This window comes from Sarcophilus harrisii, chromosome 4, assembly GCF_902635505.1.
Source record: "Sarcophilus harrisii chromosome 4, mSarHar1.11, whole genome shotgun sequence".
Lineage (NCBI taxonomy): Eukaryota > Metazoa > Chordata > Mammalia > Dasyuromorphia > Dasyuridae > Sarcophilus > Sarcophilus harrisii.
This window is the reverse complement of record NC_045429.1, coordinates 331,108,362-331,128,435: the sequence shown is the minus strand read 5'-3', so window position 1 is coordinate 331,128,435 and position 20,074 is coordinate 331,108,362. Positions and strand designations below refer to the sequence as shown.

Here is a 20,074-nt window from a genome sequence, read left to right as displayed (position 1 = left end):
TATAGGTATATATTTACTATATAATTTATATATATATATGTCTATATATACATACATGTACAATAATCTGAAATAATTCTATCTCTTTAGTATGAATTAGTAAAAATTAAAGATGTGTGATTTAGAAAGTTTGCTATTCCTTTTTGTAGTGGCAAGGAATAGAAATTGAGTGGATGCCCATCATTTGGGGAATGGCTAAATTAGTTAAAATATATGACATAATGGAATATTATTATTCTATAAGAAATGATGAACAGGCTTATTTCAGAAAAGCTTGGAAAGACTTACATGAACTGATGCTGAATGAAGTAAGCAGTACCAAGAGAAAATTGTACACAGTAACAACAAGATTATGTGATGATCAACTGTAAAGGATTGGAGCTTCCCAACAATGCAAATCATAGCATTTTCACCTTTGTTTATTTAGGTTTTTTTCCTTTCTCGTGGTTTTTTCCCTTTCTTGCAAAACATGACAAACACGGAAATATGCATTTAAAAATTGCACATATTTAACCTTTATCAGATTACTTGCTGAGTGGGGAGGATGGAGGTAAAGGAGGAAGGGAGAAAAAAAAGAAACACAAAGTTTTACAAAAATGAATGTTGAAAATTATTTTTACATGTATTTGGAAAAATAATATTGAAATTAAAAAGAAAAAGAAAAAATTTTGGCTGTTTCATTATTTAACAAAACATCATTATAGGAACTGAAATCCCCCAGAACACTTTTGAAGCAGAGGATGTGGGTCCTAAAAGTGGCTCTTTAGATGTTTGATATCTTTGATACACATATCACTGATACAGAGACTTTCAAAAGACAAAGACAGACAGACAGACAGACCCAGAGATATAGCTGAAATGAAGAATTCCTATTCATTTGTGAGGACTACTAGATGGCAAAAGGGATAGAAAGCCAGACTGAAAGTTAGGAAGACTCATCTTTCTGACTTCAAATCTGACCTCAGATACTGTGTGAATCTGGCTGCCTTGTTTTCTTCTTCTGTAAAATGAGCTGGAGAAGGAAATAGTAGGATATTTGTCAAGAAAACCCCAAATGGGGTCAGGAAGAATCAGAAAAGGCTGAACTGCAACAAAATTTATTCATTAGCCTTTAACCCATGACTGAACAGCTCTCTGCCCTATTAGCCTGTAGAAACACACAAATATGAATGTGAACCTGGCTGATACTTGCCACAGTCACAATAGCCAAATATCCTGGGACCAACAGGGTCAGCAGAAAAGAAAGTGGTTCACAGTGACTCCTCAAGACCTTTTCATCACCCAAAACGAGCTCTGCATTAACTAGTAGGACTTACAAATTATGATCCCTCAGTTCTGCAGTATGTAGTGATGGGAATATTATTAAATAAAGACACTCCCTAGTCCTTTGGCAGAGCTTGGGAGAGTGCAGAGGGCAGACAAAAAACTCCAAACTGGGAGATAGAAATCATCTTGGGAACTAGGACTGGAAAGTGTTTGGACTGCTGCTTTTTTTTTTTTTTAATAAGTGACTAAAGCATTTGTGAATTTTTTTAAACTTTTTTTACTAATTTAATTAAACTGTTTAACCTTGACCTTGAGATTTATGTGATTGAAACAATGTATTACATGTAAAAAGATTAGAAGTGAGGGGTAGGTGGAAGCTAAGACAATGTGGGATGGGTCACAACTGACAGATATACCTGGACAAAATGCCTAGTGCAAAACACAGAGGGGCAATTGTTCCATATATTTTCCAATCACCTGCCCCAAATCCTAATTCAGGCAAGAAAAAGATTTTCTGTAAAAGAACCACACAAGGCAACTGTCATAACAAATACAAATATTTGCATCTGCCTTCACATATGTGACTTAATCCTGTGGGGGACTTAATCCTGAATTGTGTTGGAGGCTTCACTGACCTAGTCTCTCCTCCTAATGAGTTAAAGCAGCAGCCACCTTCAAGGCCTTATAAATGGATCCTCATGTATATTCTGCACACTAGCTAGTCCTTCTTTTCATACCATCAACCCAGTTGTGATGTTTTAGGGAAAGGGGATAAGGATGTATGCCAGGCTCTGTGCTAAACAACAACTCTGGGAGCTCAGTGCAATTATTATCCCCATTTTACAGCTGAAGAAACTGAGACAATCAGAAGTTAAGTGACTTGATCTTATAATAACCCTGGGAGCTGGATGTAATTATTATCCCCATTTTACAGTTGAGGAAACTGAGGCAAACAGAGGTTGAGTGATTTGGCTAGTATCTGAGATTGGATTTGAAGTTGAGGTTGGGAAAGGAGACCCCAAAAGTTTCGGGTCACAGACCAGTGTTGCGAGGTGTTTCAGAAGAATTTGCAGGCTTGAATCCATCTCCTAGCCAAGGGACAAAATTTGGTCCCTTGGTAACGCCATTACAAAGCGGACTTGAATTTCTAAAAAGAAATTAGCAGAGAAACAGAAGCAAGGAGAGACATTTATCCAGCTTCTATCATTAATATATTAATTCTGTGGCTCATAGGTAAGAAGGAATTTGGTTCTCATTGACCAGATTATTACTGGCAAGATTACCAGTCAGCAATGAATTGAGGAATGGTCTTATTCACTATTGTCTGAGGAGTTTGATCTGTGGGACTATGCTGAGGTCAGAAGCTATCTAAGGAGTGGTCAGAATCAGACAGATTGGATGTGGGAGTTTCCTGAGGCAGACTCCAAAGCCAGAAAATCTAGAATCACTGACTTATTGCCAGAACAGAAGCCTCCCCCCACCCTAAAATGAGGGGACACAAAATCATATTACATCACAGCTATAGTATTCTCGTACTACTATCCCCTGTGCCGACTGGCTGCTTCTAAAAAATTGAAGAAATAGCTCTTATGTAAAGGAATGTGGCTACTAATCATTGCCCTAGAATCTCTGGGAATCAAGAAAAACTGGTGAAATATCAATGACTTCTTAGAGATTAGATGTTCCCTGATTAGAAGAGGAAAACTGAGAAGTCATTTTGGTGAGTCCCTATCTCACAAAGTGACCATTGACAGTCAGCATGAAACATTTGTAGACTTGAAGCAAGATGTGTTCATACTAATAATACCTGCAAGAAAATGTGCATTGCCTCTGTCTCTGACCTTTAATCTTTTATCAAAAGCTTCAATCCACTGTAAACATATCCTTCCATAATCTCACCAGGATGTGTAAAGTCTATGAACTCTCATTTCTCTGGGGCAGTCACTGACTTGTCACAAAAATCACCTATACAGGAAACATTCAGGGAAAGTAGACAGGATGTCCTTCCTGGTCACCTGTCCTGTCCCCCAACTCCTCATGACTCCCTAAATCATGTGTGCGAGTTTATAATCTGTGTCAAAGCCTAGCAGAAAGATATTTAGAGTTATCTGATATTTTCTTTTTAATTATCTATATTCTGAGTTACCCTCCCAAAATGCTAGTTGAAAGATGGAAATAACAATTAACAAAGTGTTTTTGTTTTCTGTTTTTCCCCCTTGGGGTTTAAGTAAGGGAGGAGATCTAGAAGCCAGTGTTTTATGGTGGCAAAGAGAGGCTGGGAGATTAAGCCCCTTAAACCATGGGCAGGCAAGTCAATCTCTAAACCTTAATTTTTTCTTTTTTAAAATGGGGAAACTAAAAGCACCAATTTCATAGAGCTATTGTGAGGATAATGTATATGAGGTACTTCACAGACTAAAAAGCACTATATTAAAGCTAGTCATTATTATTATATAAAGGAGACAGCAAGTTTATAACTCAGCATTTGCCAAGGTGATTGGACTGATCAGGCCTTTCTACATATGAAAATGAAAAAGGAGTGAAAACTCTGCTCCCCTCAACACCCAAATAATTTATACATTTAGGCAGCGGGTGGTCCAGTGTCTAGAGTGCTGGGTGTAGAGTCAGGAAAATCTGACTTCAATTCTGGCCTCAGATACTAGCTATGTGCTCCCTAACAAGACACTGCCTATTGCCTGGATTTGTGGTTTCCTAGCTTCCCCAGAGGTCCCCTCTGCTGAGCCTACTTTTATTCAAAGGCAACACAAAGCACAAAGATGAAGTGGGAAGAACAGGACAAAGACTCTCTTTGTCACCTATATGCCCAAGGGCCCCCCTCCTTCTGAAATAAGGAGCTTCATTCCTCTGCTTCAAGATCTAAGTCTCGGGATTTCCAAGTACACAACTGGATGGAGGACAGAAAAAGGGGCTAGGGGTTTAGTGACAGGACACAGACACATCAAGGGCCTTCTCTTACATGGTCTTAGAGAGGCCCATTATCTCATAGAAACACATAGCACCATAGGGATTCAGTGTAGGGGGGACAACAGGGATGTATAATGAGACTCAATAAATATGCATCTATAATAGCTAACATTTATATAGCACTTTAAAGCTTGCAAAGTGCTTTACAAATATTATTCTATTCTCATAACAACCTTGGAGAACAGGTGCTATTATTATCCCCATTTTACAGAGGGGGAAACCGAAATAGACAAAGGCTAAGTGACTGTTGAAGATAGGTTTGAACTCATTTGCACCTTATTCACTGTACTATCTAACTGCTTAGTATATATACATACACACATATACGCACAAACATGCACATGTATAGACATAAATCACATATATATTTAATGAGGTATACATTGCCTATATAATGCAAAAAAGTATATAAAAATCCATAGAGAAAAATTTATATCTATAACTAATCTATGTATTTATTATCTATACACACATATATGCCTCCATATACATACTATATATAAGCATATCTATATATGCTGTGTGATTGTATATTATATATTCTATATACTACCATATATATGCACATACACACATATACATGTGAAATATACATATATATAAGTATATACACATAGGGATATTCCAAAAATCTTAATGTAGTGAAGCTCCCAAAGCTTAATGCTACTCTAAGACTATACACACATACATACATACATATATATATGAGGGTGAAAAAGCAAAAGAGAGACAATTTCTAGATCACGAAGATTTGGTTTCAAATCCTGCTCCCAACAAATAGTGTTTGAGTGACTCTGGGCAAGTCATCTCATCTCTCTGGGTTAGTTCTCTGAGACTTAATTTGTAGAAGTTATCATCTATATTGGTAGAAGGCATCTTCTCATCAGGATTGTCCTATGTCAATGAAATCACCCGACTAAATATTTAGTTCATGATTTCATTGATAGAGGACAGAATCTGACAGATATGGGTGTCCCAAAAGTATTAGTGCAGTTAATATTTGTGTCTATTGATTACTTTAACCTCTATTTTATTCCAATCAGTATTTTTCAATTTAGAGAGATCCTATAGAGCAGTGGTTCTCAAAGTGTGGTGCAGTGAATCCTGCAGGGTCTCTGAAATCCTTTCAGAGGGTCTACAAATTCAAAATTAGGTTTTTTTTCTATTTATGATAAATATTTATTATGTAACCCATATAAACAAAATCTTTGGACATATTCTCAATAGTTGTTAATACCATAAAGATACTGAGAAAAAGAGTTTGAGAACCACTGCTATAGAGTATGTGATTATTTCTGTTATACTTACGTATTGGTATATATTCAGTCAACTATTATTAGTACATATTTTATGTATCTTATATTTAGGAATAATTAGATAAGATTAGACAGATTCTTTCTCATATATAAGGTCCAGAACTTTAAACTAGTGGTTATAAGTTCACTTGCTTAACCACAGGAAGCTAACTAAAAGATGTCCACCCATTTTGCTTATTGAATCATTGATCAAGCCCAGTGTGACTAAGAAGTTCTAATGATATAGAAAATCCCCTAGCTTCATTTTGTCCCTACAGTCTTTGATATTCCTCTCTATTGATTATAAAGAAGGGAAAGGGACCTGTATGTGCACGAATGTTTGTGGCAGCCCTTTTTGTAGTGGCTAAAAACTGGAAACTGAATGGATGTCCATCAGTTGGAGAATGGCTGAATAAATTGTGGTATATGAATATTATGGAATATTACTGTTCTGTAAGAAATGACCAACAGGATAATTTCAGAAAGGCTTGGAGAGACTTACACGAACTGATGCTGAGTGAAATGAGCAGGACCAGGAGATCATTATATACTTCAACAACAATACTATATGATGACCAGTTCTGATGGACCAGGCCATCCTCAGCAACAAGATCAACCAAATCATTTCCAATGGAGCAGTAATGAACTGAACCAGCTATGCCCAGAAAAAGAACTCTGGGAGATGACTAAAAACCGTTACATTGAATTCCCAATCCCTATATTTATGCACACCTGCATTTTTGATTTCCTTCACAAGCTAATTGTACAATATTTCAGAGTCTGATTCTTTTTGTACAGCAAAATAACGTTTTGGTCATGTATACTTATTGTGTATCTAATTTATATTTTAATGTATTTAACATCTACTGGTCATCCTGCCATCTGAGGGAGGGAGTGGGGGGGTAAGAGGTGAAAAATTGGAACAAGAGGTTTGGCAATTGTTAATGCTGTAAAGTTACCCATACATATATCCTGTAAATAAAAGGCTATTAAATTTAAAAAAAAATGATATTCCTCTCTATTACCCAATATGGGGAAATAGCCATGAGCACTTGGCCAAGGGGTGACTCTTGCCTTGCCCATCCTGTAACTACCAGTCCTGCCCATTTTTGGCCCAGCCCTTATTGGCCTTGGACTAGACTGTAGGTTCTCTTGGAGGGTCAAGGTATAGATCTGTCAACCAATGAAATCCTGTATTTTCTTCTGCGTCACCTCTATCATCTCTGTATTGTCTTGACAAACACTACAGATCCTGAAAAAAGCAGGCATCTCACAATGTAAGATCTGAGGTCCAATTCATTAAAGGGGGTTGGGTCCCTTTAATAAATTCCTATTGATTCAGAATTCTTCTTCAGTTGCTTTTATTGCAAATTGGACATTTTTGGAACCACATCTTTTAAATATATAATAGACAAATTATTTATATTACATATATATGTGTGTGTTTATTATAAAAATAATACATGGGACATATTATGTTCTATTTAATTTATAGAGGTTGCTAATCTACATGGGTAGAAGATATCCCTTCATCAGGACTTCCTTATATCAATGAAATCATGACTCTAAATATAGATATTTAAATAGATATAAGATATTAATACAGTTTATATTTTATACATATATTATATACATATACATTACATATACATATATTACACATGACATCTTATGTTCTATTTAATATAAACATTTCAAAATTTCAGTACTTAAAATCACTTCTTGTAGTCACATTTCAGGCACTCATATATAATAGTACTAAGGACTTACCACCATTGACTTAAGTCGCCCACTTGAAACATAATAGATTACACTTATATTGTACTTTAAAGTTTGCAAAGCACATTATTTACTTTATCTTATATAAGTTTCACAATAGCCCTGGGGGATAGTTGTATCAGGATTCGCATCCTGGATTTTTATAAGTGAGGAAACGGAATCTCAGAGGGCCTAGAGACTTTGTTGTTGTTCAGTGATTTCAGCTGTAACCCATTCTTCATTTGGGGTTTTCTTGGTAAAGAAATTGAGGTGGTTTGCAATTTCCTTTCCCAGCTCATTTTACACATGAGGAAACTGAGGCACATAGGATTAAGTGACTTGCCCAGGATCAAACAGTTAGTATGTCTGGAGCCAGGTCTGGAGCTCTATTCACTGTGCCACCTAGTTGCCCCAGGCTACACTCATAAAGCTATTGAATGTCAGAAACTGGATTTGAACCTCTCCTTCTAATTTTAAATCCAGCAATCTCCACTCTTCTTCCTAACATATGTTTGTTTTTTTTAATTTTTAATAGCTTTTTATTTAACAAGTTATATGTATGGGTAATTTTACAGCATTGACAATTACCAAACCTCTTGTTCCAATTTTCCCCCTCCTTCCCTCCACCCCCTCCCCCAGATGGCAGGATGACCAGTAGATGTTAAATATATTAAAGAATAAATTAGATACACAATAAGTATACATGACCAAACCTAACATATGTTTTTAACATCAAATTTTCTTTTAAAAAGGCAGGTGGGAGACAATTCATGTATACATTGACCAAATCTATTGGGTAGTTGGCAACTAAATCACTTTTCTTAGCATTACTCTGAAAATGTGTCCAACACTAACACATGCTGCCAGGATAAGCTTTGCCAAAAACACTGTGGATCAGACACTTGCAACAGCCAAAAATAAAACAAAAGAACATTAGAATCACCAGGAATCTCAGCTGCCATTTGGCCCTCCCCCTTTCATTTCAAAGGGGAGGACACATATCTAGAAGAGTGAAGCAATTTGTCCAGAACCAAACAGTAAGAGATAGCAAAACTTGAGTCTCTTGACCCTACCAGAGCCCCCTCCCCCCTCTCCACTTCAAAGTCCCAAATCCCAAATGTTACTCTAACGAGCACAATGTACCCACATTTGGCACGCTTAGCCAGGCATATGGTATTGAAGTCTGTGAATTGGAGAAGAATAAGACAGGTAAATTATTGCTTCAAAATAAATGATCTTTCACTGTAACTTTTCTCTTGTGGTAGATTGAGAATGTGTCAAAATGGAAAATATTTTAAAAGGATGGTCATTCATAAAATTCTGCCCAAGGTCCCATGAGTGGCTTAAAGGAGTCTAATAATTAATAATACACAACAGCATCATGTTCCCCACAGCCACAGAAATGATTCTGGCCATTTTTCTATCCTGCTCAAGTTCTCTTGCTACTGGGCTAATTCAATAAACACTTATTAGGTTTATGCTATCAGTAAGGCAGAGACTTCTCAGCTTGCATTTCAAACCCCTTATTACTGACTCCAGCCTATCTTTTGAAACATTATCCATCGTTTCTTTCTTTCTTCTGTTCATTCCAGACACATTGACTAACTTTCTGTTTTGACTTCTGCATTACATAGGCAACACCTCAAGCTTGAAATGATGTCTAGAAGATTTCATACCAAGCTAAGTGTAGGAAGAAAAGAATTAGCCTCCTATCAATTGCCAGTGATTTTATTTTTTTCAATTAACAAATATTTCTTTTGTTCTTCCCCATTGGGGGAAAAAAGAAAAAACAAACAAACAAAAAAGTACATAATCAAAAAAAAAAAATCCTCACATTAACCATGATCAAAAATGTTTGTCTCATTTTATGTCTTGAGTTCATTACTCTTCAGCCAGGTGGAAAGTGATATGCTTCATCTCTGGTCTTCTAGAAACATGATTAATAGCTATATTGAGAATTTCTTAAGTCTTTCAAAATTGTTTGTTTTAATACTGGAGGGACTGTGGAAAAATTAGAATATTAATATATCGGTGAAATTGTGAACTAATCCAACCATCTGAAGAATAATCTGGTATTATGATCAAAGAGTTATAAAATTGTTTGTACCCTTTGACTCAGTTTACCACTGTTAAGGCTGTTTCTGAGAGTGATCAGGAAAACAGGAAAATAATCTATATGTTTTAAACTATCCATAACAGTTTTATAGTGGTAGCAAAGAATTGGAACTTGAGAGGATGCCCATCAGTTGAAGAAGGGCTAAACAATATATGATTGTGATGGAATAATATTGTGCTATAAGAATGAAAAGTAGATTGGTTTTAGAAAAACATGGAAAAGAGCAGCTGGGTGCCACAATACTGGCCCTGAAGCAGAAAGATCTGAGTTCAAATTTGTCCTCAAACACTAGCTATGTGATTCTGATTGCCTCCAATTTAAAAAAAAAAAAAAAAAAAAAGGTAAGATATTTACGAAATAATTCAGAGTAAATATTATTTATAATTTATAATAAATTTATATTATGAAATAAAGCAGAGTAAATGAGCAAAAAGAAGGGAATATTACATACATTATCAGCACTATTATTCAAAGAATAACCCTGGGAATGACTAAGCTAATCTGAATAATATGATCATTCAAATCAACTAGGAAGGAGTTATGAAAGAAAATGCTATCCATCTCCAGAGAAAATGGTTATTATGTGGTTACATAGTTATATTTATATATTTTATATATAGAAATTTACATTTATATCAAATGTTGGCTTTTTCTCACTGATGCCTACCAAATAAATTTCAGATTCTTTTGCCTGAGAGTTGGGTTGGAAGGGATGGAGGAACACAACTCATAACTCAAAATGTAACCAAAATAATAATAATAATAAAAATGAAACTTTTTTTTAAAGGAGCAAGTAGCCAGGAGTCTCTGTTTTTGGGATCTTATCCTGCCAGGAGTACTAAACTGATTTCCTAATTTTATAAACAATCCTGATACCTAAAAAAAATAGTTGTCTTCACAATGTGGTTGTTTCTGGTTCTGCTCACTTCATCCTTCATCATTTCATATTAATTTCCCTGAGTTTCTCTAATTCAATCCCTTTTGTTGTTTCTTATGGCATAATAATGTTCTATTACATTTATATAACATAATTTGTTTAACCATCAATTTCCAATCAATGGGCACATCCTCCTAGTTTTCAATCCTTTGTCACTATGAAATGAGCTTTCTTTGATCTCTTTGGGATATAAGGCATAGTAGTGATATCACTAGGTCAAAGCATATTCATAACTTAGGAAATTTGGGGCATTTTTTTCTCAAATTTTTTTCTAGTCATTGGCTCTTGATCACTTTAAGGGAATCTCTGGGAAGGCAGGATGTGTTTTTTCAGAAGCTTTGGGCATAGGAGCAGAAAGAAAACTGAGAATTGTGAAGGAAAGGGATGGACTCAAAGTTTTATTGACTCTGGGAATTCTTATACCCGCTCTCAATATCAAGTCAAATCCCTACAAGGCAAACATTTCTAGAGATAACCCCAAGGAATTAGGAAAATTATTTTGGTACTATTAATTCAACCCATCATGTTGGATGATTTGCATCCCACTCTCAATCTCACGAATTAGCTTTTGCAAAAAAAAAAAAAAAAAAAAATACATATATATATATTCTAAAGAAATTAGGTATAACAGGAGTATAAAGCATTTCTGTCAACATTGAGGCACCTTTTCCCCTTCTACTGCCTGAGTTCCTGAGGAAATTGGACAAACTTAAATTGGTTACTATATAGTATCAGGCCCATCAAGTTCACTTTTAGATTCTGTGCAACTAATGGACAGTGACCCCAGCTGAAGGGCATAGAGCTTTGTTATTTGCTCAGTTCATTGATGGCGGTAAAGAGTTGCTATTCCTCAGGTAGCCTTTAAAAAAGCTAAGTTTGAGATCCCTAGAAACAGTTCAGTGTTTGAAATACAATTGAGGCAGGAAACAGTGTCAGTGGGCATGATCCCTACCCCTCTACCAAGAGCAATGAAAGCTGACAATTTTTCTCTTCTTTTGTCCTTTCCTAATAGCTTTGATACCTCACAGGAAAGGCTACTTATTTAGGAGACAGCAAATCTAGTCAGTAATAGAGAGAAGAACACACAGGGCTGGGAGCTGAAAGAAGTTTCAAAAAGCAGTATCTCTAGGAGAAGAGAAGAAAGGCAACTGTATATTCAAGGAAGAATTGGCTCTGACAGTTGGGTACCAAGTTGAATATGAGATTGGACCTAGAGAGCCCAAATAAGTGAGAAAAGTAGAGGCAAGGTATGGACATGAAAAGAAGTGAAAGAACATCAGAACCCTGCACTATAAGTGATGAACTTCCATTGGCACCTTGTATTTCATACATGTACATATCAAAGTCTATTGCTCAAAAATATATGCCTGCTCTTCATTCTGATGCAGTGGGCATTTGCAGGAGAGTGCGTCCCTGGTAAATGCCTTTGCTTTGAGCTAATTATGTCTGCTAGCTAACTATTAAGGAAAGTGCACCAATGGGGGCTTGTGAGCTATAATTTTAGACTCAAAGGGTACCCTAGAACCAGTTTAAAAAATTAGTTTATCCTTACCGCCAGTCTGAGAATGCCAAGCTCAGGAGGGAACCTAAATGGGCTATATCATAATTTCCTTCGCCACTTCCCAACTAATGGCTATCTACTTTATTTCCAGCTCTTTGCTATTGCAAATGCTGCTGCTATAAATATTTTGCCGGGTATAGGGCTTTTCTATCTTTAATGTCCTTAGGGTATATGCCCAAGCACTGAAATATCTGAAGGGCATGGATATTTTAACCACTTTCTTGGCATAATTTCAAATTGGAAGCATTTAAATGTCTATATCTTCTGAAATCAATATTGAAGTATTTCCACATTTGTCCTCCCTGTATGGAAGTAAAGGGCAAAGGGAGAGGCATTCGCTCATCCAATAAATATTTATTAAACATTTATTTTATATGTGTATATATGTATGTGTGTGTGTATAGAGTGTCCTGTGCTAAAGAACGGAAAAAATACAAAATTTAGATTTAGGCAGAGTACTTGTCTTCCAGGAGTATTACAATCCAATACAAGGGTAAGACCCCAAAACAAACTATCACATGCAATACTAAATCATAAATGCATGAGAGTGAGCCTTGATTGAGGTGTGTAGGAAAAAGGTTTCACCAAAGAATAAGCAGGATTTCAACAGGTGATGACAAAGGCACAGCATGAGCCGGGAGGGCTAAAAATGAAGACAGAATTGTGGGGACAAAGGGCATCCAGCTGGTGGGTAGAGGGGGTGGAAAGGGGCTGATAGCTGTGGAATAGAAGGAGACCAGGTTGTGGCACTGAATACTAGTCTGAAATCTGTTTGGTGGGCAGCGGAGCGCCACCGATTCTTGCAGAGCAGACCAGTAGGCTTGGTTAATTTTATGGCAAAAGGAAAATTAGTTCAATAGGGTCGTGGAAGAAATTTTCGAGAGGGGTAAAGGTCATCTCAATCGAAAAATCAAGGGCAAGGAGAGGATAACAGAGAAAGTATGAGTGGGGGATGGAGAGGGAAGGGCCGAGTACAGGAGACCTTAGAAGCCTTGTAGTTCAATCTCTTTATTTTCCAGAGGAGGAAACTGAGGTCCATAAAGATTAACAAGAAGGGATTTTAACTCGGACTCCAAACCCAGCACTCCTTCTAGTCCCCCCCACTGCCCCTGATCTCTGGAGGTAAGAGGTGTTGGGGACTAAAGAGAATCTGTAACGGATTGTGACACAGGGGGAGGGGAAAGCCGTTCACCCATTTTAAGGATGAGAAAGATGATCCTCCATCGCCACCTTGGATGACCTTGATCCCTTGGGGAGGTTTCAAAGAAGTGCTAAGGAGGAGGTCGGGGGCGGCAGTTACCTATTGCCATTATTGCCCCTTATTTAAACCTCACCTCCTGTTATTTAATTTGCCCGGCACACAGGAGTCTCGAACCTACGGACCCGCTCTCCCGGGGCCGACTCCCTCCCCGCTTGGCCATCTCTTCCTCGCCCAGAGCCGCGCGCTCTTAAATAAATAAATAAACGTCCAAACAAACAGCGTGGAAACGAAGCAGCCTTTTCTTCCGCTCCCCCGCCCCCCCCCCCGCAAAGCTCAAGGACAAGGAGCTGGCACCGTCTGGGCGCGGGAGAGCGAGGGAGAAGGTGCGGGGCTGCGCCCCCCTCCTCCCGCCGACTCAGCTCTAAAGCCGGCCCGCAAGGACGGGCGGGAGCCCAACTGCACGAGTGCGTGCCGGGCAAGGGAGCGGAGAGAAGAGTTCCTTTCTCCAGGAGCCGCAGGAGCTCAGGGAGGCTTTCACCCTGCAAACCCCGATAGCTGCCCCGCTTCGTGTGCATCCCAGCTCCCTAGAATTCCACTTCCGACCCGGGGAAATACCACCAGCTGGGGGGGGGGGGGGGGAGAACAGCGCAACTGGCTTAGCTGCTTGAGAAGGCTGCCGGCCGCTTCCAGCAGCCAGCAGGTCCCATGGTGTAATGGTTAGCACTCTGGACTTTGAATCCAGCGATCCGAGTTCAAATCTCGGTGGGACCTCACCAACCTTTTTTTGAGTCCCATAATTAAAGTTTTGGAGACGGGCTGTGGCTGCGGCCATGGCGATCGAGGCAACTGCCCCGGTGACCCACCGGACAACAGTTTGGGGAGTCCCCTCCTTCCCTTAAGACGCTTTCCTTTCGTCTTCCAGGAAAGAGCCCTACTGCGCACGCGCTAAGGACAAGGAGTCAAAGTACGCGTGATGCAGCCGCGAGGCTGCAACTTGACCCCTCCCTCCTTTCTCCCCTCCCCCTCCCTTTCCTAACCCCCAGGGAGCACCCGAAGGAACACGAAAGATCCCGAGGCTTTTTCCAGAGGGGAAGAGCAGCGCCCATTGGCTTTAAAGGGAAGACCCGCCCCTCCCTACGCGCTGCGTCTATTGGCTATTGTGCACCGCTGATACTCCTTTAGAAATTGTCTGAGCGGGGGAGGGAATAGATAGAGTAGAGGGGCGGGGAAATGACAGTCAAGCGGCTTCCATTGGCCAAACAAAATCGAGGGGGCGGTGTCCTCCCCATTCGCTTCCTACCATTGGTTCTGAAATGGTGCCTTCCCCACCCTCCTCACTCCCTCAATTTTCCCCTACTTAAACTCAGACTCCTGGGGGACTGTCTGGAGGAGGAGGAGGCCGTCCCCTCGGTGTGCCGGGGTCGCGCCGGCCAGACGCCCCTTCGTCAGTTTGTAACGGGAGTCCGGGTGTCTCCAGCCCAAGCACTGAACACTGGGATTACTTGGATAAATAGTAGTGATGTTACTGTTTGCCCTCCGTTCTAGAACAGGACGGTGACCTCGGGGAGGTGACGCTATGGCAGCCCCACAAAGTCCCCTCCAGAGCCCCCTGCCTCCTTTTCCCCTCCAGAGCCCCCTGCCTCCTTTTCCCCTCCAGAGCCCCCTGCCTCCTTTTCCCCTCCAGAGCCCCCTGCCTCCTTTTCCCCTCCAGAGCCCCCTGCCTCCTTTTCCCCTCCAGAGCCCCCTGCCTCCTTTTCCCCTCCAGAACCCCCTGGGTCCAGCAGCCAGATGCAGATCAGGACGACTGGAGATGGCCCTGGATACAGTGGGAGACCTGGGCCTTTTTGAGCTAAGGTCTTTAACGGGTCTCACTTTGAGGCAGTGCCCACTCCGTGATCCAGACTAGGTAAGAAATGAGGCAGAGAATGGCCTCTTTACCTAGTCACGGTCCAGAACTGAGGACATTTGTCCCAGCCTCTGTGAGTGGGAGTAAAAGTTGCCCCACTGGGAACCCGAGTAGAGTTGGCCAGTTGGCAACAAAACCCTTTTCTTTCATTCTGTCTTCTCTTCCCTTCCCACTGTCCACATGAGACATATTGTATTATATGTTATATTTTAAACATAATATAAAACATAATAAATATAATATTATATTATTTTATTTTATAAATTTTGATTTCTGAGACCTTCCATGGGTTAGGACCATGCCTTAAATCCAAAACATTCTGGCTTTCATTGATTGACCAACAATAGGTGCTAGGTCAAGCCCCACTTGATCATTGTTTGGAAACTGATTGGTTCAAAATGAATGTAAATTGCAATTGTTTAGTTGTGACCAGAAAAACTGAAAGTCTCCTCCTTGATTGAACGAATGAATGGCTACAAATAGCATTTATTAATCTTTTACTATGTATGTTAAAGATGATGCTGGGGCATCAAGGGTGGCACAATGGATAGAGCACCAGCCTGAAGTCAGGAGGACCTGAGTTCAAATTTGATCTCAGACACTTAACACTTCCTAGCTGTGTGACTCTGGGCAAATCACTTAACCCCAATTGCTTCAGAAAAAAAAAAAAAAAAAAAATGATGCTATTAAAGTGCTAAATGACAGTAAATTTAGAAAACTCAACAATAGTCACTGGATTGGAAAAGATCAGTTTATATGTCTCAAGTCTAAAGAAAGGCAATGCCAAGGAATATTCAAATTACTGCATAATGGAGCTCATTTCACATAACAGCAAGATGCTTCAGATTCAACAAGCTAGGCTTTAACAATATGTAACCTGAGAATTACCAAAAAAAGCAGGCTGATTTTCAAAGAGGCAGAGACTAGAGAGGAGACCAAATTACCAACATTCAGTGGGTTATGGGGAGAAAAAACAACAGAGTTCCAGTAAAAAAAGAAACATTGATTTCTGCTGCATTGACTACACTAAAGTTTTTGGCTATGTGGATCACCACAAAATGTGGTAAATACTCAGAGAAAGGAGAATCAGATCATGTTATTTGCCTCCCGGGGAATCTATATGTGGGACAAAAAAGCAACAGTTAGAACCAAACGTGGAACGACTGATTGGTTTTAAGATTCGAAAAGGACAGGGCTATATATTGTCATCTTATTCATTTAACTTAAATACAGAGCACTTCATGCAAAATGTCAATGTGGGTGAATCAAAACCTGGAATTAAAGTTGCCAGGAGAAATACCAATAATCTCAGATGTTGTAGTAGACATAGTAGATGATACTATTCCAATGGCAGAAAGTGAAGAAGAATTAAGAAGCTTCAAGATGAGGGTAAAAATTGGCTTGAAATTTAACATTTAAAAAATCCCACCAAGATCTTAGCCACTGGTTCCATCACTTCTTGGCAAATAGGAAAAGAAATGGAAAGAGTGTCCAATCTTATAGTCTTGGGCTTAAATATTACTGCAGATAGAGAGAGCAGCCATGAAATTAAAAACAAACCAAAAAAACCTTGCTTCTTGAAAGGAAAGCTATGGTAAGTTTGGACAGCATACTTAAAAGCAGAGCTATCACCTTGCTTGCAAGGTGTCTTTAGTCAAAGCTATGGTTTTTCCAGTATCCATGAATGGCTGTGACAATTGGACTTTAAGGACAGACGAGTGCTACAGAATCAACCCTTTCAAATTGTGGTGCTAGAAAAAAAACTTTTGAGAGTCCCTTGGACAGCAAAGAGGTCAAATCAGTCAATATTAAAGAAATTAATTCAGGCTATTCACTGCAAGGTCAAATATGGAAGCTGAAGTTTAAATGCTTCGGCCACATAATGAGAAGACAGTACTCACTGGAAAAGTCCTTAATGTTGGGAAAGAATGAAGGCAAAAGGAAAAGAAAACAAAGAGGATGAGATGGATAGATAGTGTCACAGGAACAACAAATGTTAATTTGGACATACTTTGAGAGACAGTGAAGGACAGAAGAATCTGGTGTGCTCTGGTCCATGGGGTCATGAAGATACAAAGAGAGCTGAGTCCAGCCTCCTCATTTTACAGATGAGGAAACTGAATGTCGGAAAAGGGGAGTGACTTGGCCATGGTTACACAACTAATTAATGTCAAAGATGGGGTTTAAACTCAGAAATCTCTGATTCTTCTTCCAGCACTCTATATCTGTTCACTGTAGCAGTGGGCAGTCAGGAAACAAGTAGACCAGTTTGACTGCATGTGCTTGAAGGGCTGGTAAGGTAGGTTGAGAACTAAGACTTTGTATTTTATTCTAGAAGCAATATGGAGCCACTGGAGGCTAGCAAATAGAGGAGACTATTTGAATAATCCAGATGAGTGCTGAGGAAGGCCTGAATTAGGGTCAGGTCTTTGTGAGTGAAAGGAAGTGGACAGATTCAACAATGTTAACAGAATCACAGAATTTGAGTTAAAAGGAACATCAGAAGCTGAGCAGTCCAATTCATACCCTACATTAAACAAATCCTCACTATATCATACCTGATAAGTGATGATCCAGCCTCTGCTGGAAGACTTCCAAGAAGGTTAAGCTCAATAATTCCACTTCTGAATACCTCTAAGTATTAGAAACTATCATTAAATTTCCATCTTTTCAACTCCCCTCTATTGCTCCTGATTCTACCCTTTAGGATCAAAGAAAACAAGTCTAATCCCTGTTTGGTATTATGACTTCTCTTCTTTAGACTAAAAATTCCCAATTCCTTCACTCAATCCTCATATGATTCATATGACAAGGCCTTTCATTATTCTAGTTCAATCAGTCAATAAATATTAAGTGCCTATTAAATGCTAAATGCTTACTCTGTGGTAAGTGTAGAATGAATATAGAAAGACAGAACCAAAAGATTCAAGGAGCCTACAATCCAACCAGAGAGACAATAAGCAAACATTTATAAACCAGCTATTTACAAACTATATAGGAAATACAGATTAAAGAGGGAAGTAACCAGAAGTAAAAGGGATTTTAAAAAGACTTCCTGTTAAAGATAGGTTTTTAGATGGAACTTAAGTCAAGGTATCCTATAGGCAGAGGTGAAGAGGAAGAGTATTCCAGGAATAGGGGACTATCAGAGAAAACATCTAGAGCAAAGAAATAGTGTCGTGTTCATGAAACAACCAGGAGGTTCAGTATCATCAGATTGAAGCATAAGACTGGAAAAGGGGGTCAGGTTATGAGGGGCTTTCAAAGACAAGCAAAAGATTTTATATTTGATCCTAGAAGCAATAAGGAACCAATGTAGTTGGGAGAAAGGGTTGACATGATCAGATCTGTGCTTTAGTAAAATCACTTTGTTGCCTGAATGGATTGAAGTAGGGAGAGACTTGAGTCAGGCAGATCTGCCAGCGGCCTATTGGAATAGTCCAGGTGTGAGGTAATAAGATTGATAATAGCAGAGGAAAGAAGGGAACAAGAGATGTTGCAAAGGTGAAATTGATAATCTTTATCAAACAGATTGGATATGAGGGACAGATGACTCCTGAGGGACTGGTAGGATGATAACACTTTCTTTAATAACAGGGAAGGTAGGAGGTAGGGAAGGTTTAAGAAAAAGATGAATTTGGTTTTGGACATTATGAATTTAAGATGTGTACTGGACATCCATTTAAGATTTGTAAAGACAGGTAGAGATGTGAGATTGAAGGTCAGTGGAGGGATTGAGGTTAGATAGGTATATTTGAGAATTGTCAAATTCTCAAATTAATTAAATCCATGATTGCTGATGAGATTATTGATGGTTGAGCCTCGGGTTTATCAGGTTTTCAGCATTGTTCTTAAACTGTAGTGTCCACAAGTGAACACAATAATCTTGATGTGGTCATCAATAAGCATTTGTTAAGTGACTATTTTTTGCCAACTGCTATAGAGATGTTTGCATCCAGCAAAACTCAAAATAATCTCTGTTCTCAAGTGTTCAGCTTACAGCTGAAAGTGCTTTGATTAGGGCAGAATACATCAGTACTCTACCTTATTTATTCCTGGAAGCTATATATCTCATAATACAGTCTAAGATCTTATTTCTGGCTACCTCTTCACATTGCTGACTCATATTGTACTTTCAGTCAATTAATAGCCTCAGATAACTTTTTTTAAAAAGATAAACTGGTGTTTATCCTATACTTGTAAAATCGATTTCTTGAATCTAAATGGAAGGGTTTACATTTAATCCTTCTAAATTTTAATTATTTAAATTCAGCCTGCAAAGATCTTTTTGGCTCCTGATTCTGTTACTCTTTATGTTAGCTCGACCAACAGTTTTGTGTCATCTGAAAATTGGATAAGCAAGTCATTTATGGTCTTTATGTACAAGTCATTGATAAATTTGTCAAACAGCACAGAGTTAAGCACAGGTCCCTGAGGCATTCCATTAGACACCTCCTGCAATACTGATATTGAACCATTAATGATCATTCAACCAGCTCTGATATTACCACCTATTCCACATCTCTTATACATGTTACTACTGTGTCATATACTTTTTCAAATCTAGATTAACTGTATCAATAGCTTTCCCTTCACTAAAGATGTTAATAGAATCACAGAATTTGAGGTAAAAGGAACATCAGAGGTGGTCCATTACAACCCATACCTTAAACTAAGCAAATCTTCATTATATCATACCTGATAGGTGATCATCTAGTTTCTGATGGAAAGCTTCCAAGGAGGGAGAATCCACAACCTCTTAGGGCAATCTTGTCAAAGGCTTGTCAAAAAATGAAATGAGGTTAGTCTGGCAATGGCCTATTCTTTGTGAAACTATGATGAATATTTGCCATCACCTCCTTACTTTCTAAATGTTCTTATGGTTGTTCAATTGTTGTTCAGTCCTGTCCAACTCTTTGTGGCCCCATTTGGGGTTTTCTTGGCAAAGACACTGGAATGGTTTGCCATTTCCTTCTCCAACTCATTTTACAGATGAGAAAACTGAGGTAAACAGAAATGACTTGCCCAGAGTCACCCAGCTACTAAGCC

The 20,074-nt window shown here is 38.8% G+C and overlaps 1 non-coding gene across 1 annotated transcript; it reads left to right on the top strand.

Annotated features, from left to right (window-relative positions):
* Positions 1 to 13,818: 13,818 nt before the first annotated feature.
* TRNAQ-UUG lies at positions 13,819 to 13,890 on the top strand. The gene has a single exon. It is a non-coding gene; the product is annotated as a tRNA-Gln (tRNA).
* Positions 13,891 to 20,074: the final 6,184 nt, after the last annotated feature.